Source organism: Triticum urartu, chromosome 7A, assembly GCF_056163025.1.
Source record: "Triticum urartu cultivar PI428250 chromosome 7A, HENAU_Tu73, whole genome shotgun sequence".
Classification (NCBI taxonomy): domain Eukaryota; kingdom Viridiplantae; phylum Streptophyta; class Magnoliopsida; order Poales; family Poaceae; genus Triticum; species Triticum urartu.
This window is the reverse complement of record NC_141879.1, coordinates 41,089,730-41,092,738: the sequence shown is the minus strand read 5'-3', so window position 1 is coordinate 41,092,738 and position 3,009 is coordinate 41,089,730. Positions and strand designations below refer to the sequence as shown.

Genomic DNA, 3,009 nt, shown 5'->3' with positions numbered 1-3,009 from the left:
GCCACCGTGTTGACGAAACTTTGACAACACCATTGGCTTGTTTATTGAGTCTCCTAAGCTCCGGAATCAACGGGTAAAGCCCTCGAACACATCTACCTCGATAGAGAACCTTCTTCGTGGCCTGGTCCTTGATCAAAAAGAAATAAGGATGAAATTCGAGGAAAACATGATTATCAAGGGCAATTCTGTGAACAGAGAGGAGACTTTTGGCAGCACTAGGGACATGCAAAATTTTCTTAAGATGAATTGGACGGTGAGGGGTACGAAACGTAGAATGACCAATGTGACAAATCTGCATACCTTCTCCACTTGCCGTGTGGATGTGATCTTTGCCACGATACTTGTCTTTCATCGTGACCTTCTCAAGTTCGTTGGTGATGTGATTGGTGGCGCCGCTATCGACGTATCAATTTGTGTCGATGCCATAGGATCCATCAGCCGCGGCAGCCACTTTTTCTTCATCTTGGGAGTCCTCGTCGTCTTCATCATAACGGTACCAGCAATCCTTCGCGGTGTGCCCTGGCTTACCGCAAATTTGGCAGCGAGGCAGCTCCAGTCGGGCCCGAGGTGGACCGCCGCCATGACGACCGCGAGATGCACCAGAGCGGCTATGGCCGCCGCCGCTGTTGCCGCCGCCACCGTGTCCGCCAGATCGCCCCTTGGCACGAGAGGAGCTACGGACATGTGATCCACCACCACGGCCACGCACCGCGGCGTTGGCGGAGGAGCGGAAGCCGCCGCTGCCCGAGTGATTGAACTAGGCCATGCGCTGGTCGAAGTTACTGAGCATGGCGTAGAGCTCGTCGAGGGAGACTGGCGTGACGCGTGCGTCGAGGGTGGAGACGAGGGGCTGGTAGTCGACGTCGAGGTTGTGGAGATGTAGGAGATGAGTTCGTCGTCTTGGATGGCCTTCCCCGCAGCGGCAAGCTCATCGATGAGGCCACGGAGAGCGGCGAAGTAGGCGGCAACCGTCTGGTTGCCCTTTTGCGCATTGATGAGCGCCGTCCTGATATTATTCACGCGGCTCATGGACTGCGAGGAAAACATACCTGCCACCGCTGTCCAGAGCGCGTGCGCCGTGGTGACCGTGGTCACCGCGATCAGTACCTCCTTGGAGAGGGTGCTGAGCAGGTAGTCCAACACCTGTTGATCCTCTCGGACCCAGATTGGGTGGAGAGGGTTGGGCTCAGTGCTTTCTTTGCCATCCTTGTCCTTGGTGACATGAAGCCTGGCCGGCTCCGATGTGGTGCCGTCGACGTAGCCGAAGACGCCAGCGCCGCGCAGATGAGGAGTGACCTGCGTGCGCCAGAGCACGTAGTTCATGCGTGTTAGCTTCTCGGTGACCTGCCCATTGAGGGTAGTCTGGGAAGCACCGGAGGAGGAGGAGGAAGACATGTCTAGGCTCGGTAGATGGGATATCAATAGATGGGAAGAGATGGGGCTCTGATTACCATGTGCGAACTAGCGGAACGTCTTGCCTTCTCAGGCCGACGGCTTCGTGTTATATAGATGGGGCGCACCTCCCATAACAGCGCATACATTCGGTTGAGATTACATTCTTAGAGATAAAGAAAGGAGGTAGAGATAAGAGATACAACAGATAAACATTATACTCTAACTACCTAACCAGATGCGCCTCATGAAGATATCCGCCAGCCATGTAGATATTGATGTGTTTAACACTCATGAGCTACACACTATACAGTAGCACACTGTCATAGTTATGGTGTTGCTAATTTGACGTACATTTTAAGCATTGGTTGCTCTGTTCCTTAAATAGATGAAAACCATGTGCTGCAGGCATTCCTTCTATTGGTTATGAGGTTAAGAGATGTACACTATTACTGAACTTCCAATGTGTTTTTTGCTGATTACTTGAGATTTTGTTTTTTGAAACGGGGGCAAAAGATTTGCCTCAATCGATTAATTAGAAGAAGAGAATTGCCTAGTTAATTTACGGAAAAACGGGCGAAAACTAATGTAGACAAAGCACAGACTAACTACTCACATGGTAATAATCCCCACAACTGCACTGGCGACTCCCGCCAAACTCTTCAAATACACAACATCCGCGAACCCCGAACTTGCTACTACACCAAGAGACCCCTGACAATAACACTTCGACACAAGACATCAGACACCTTTCAACCCATAATGAGAACCCAATCCAAGAGGACAGGACGAGAGTGCGAAGGTCATCCATCAAGTAGCCAGAAATGCCTTGCTTGTGGCGCCACTCTTTTCTTTGCCGGACAGAGGTAGAACCGGACCCTCACACAACAGTACTAGGGAAAACCTTATACATAGAATCTTACTAGCAGCGCGGTTTAAAATAAGGCGCTACTGATACTTAGCAGTAGCGCGTGACAACAAAACACGCTACTGATATCCACATAGCAGTAGCGCGTCAGGAGGAAACAACGCTACTACTACAATTGCCACGACCTTGCCGCCAAACTAGGTATAGCAATAGCGCCTGTTTCGTAAACGTGCTACTGCTATTGAACTTAGTAGTAGCGCTTTTTTCCAACGCTCGCTAATGCTAAGTTTAGTCCACACCATGCAACTAAGTTTAGTCCCACCTCTCTCCACGAATAGGGTGTTTACCACCTTAAATATGCTACTTCTCAAACTATCACAACCACTTGGTCTTCATTGAACTTTATGTGTAGGATTTGCGGCCGCAATATGAGTCTTCTCCGGTTCCGAAAACGGTGAGGATTCATATTGACAATTCAGATTCTACACAAAAAGATCATCGATGATCAATGTATTTTTATGTTTATTTTTACATGCTTAGCCTTAGGAGTAGCGCGTTTTCGCACAAGGCTCTACTGCTATAGGCATAGCAGTAGCGCGTCCGGAGTAAAAGGCACTACTACTATGGCGTTTAGCAGTAGCGCGTTATCCTAACGCGCGCTACTGCTAAAGCTATACTATCTTCTCGAACTGGCTGTCCCTCACTCTCCCGTCTCCACTCCACTCTCACTCTCCCTCGCACCCCCTGTC

The 3,009-nt window shown here is 50.0% G+C and overlaps 1 pseudogene; it reads right to left on the bottom strand.

The window, feature by feature from the left end:
* Window positions 1–348: 348 nt before the first annotated feature.
* LOC147957467 (uncharacterized) lies at window positions 349–1,395 on the bottom strand (annotated as a pseudogene).
* Window positions 1,396–3,009: the final 1,614 nt, after the last annotated feature.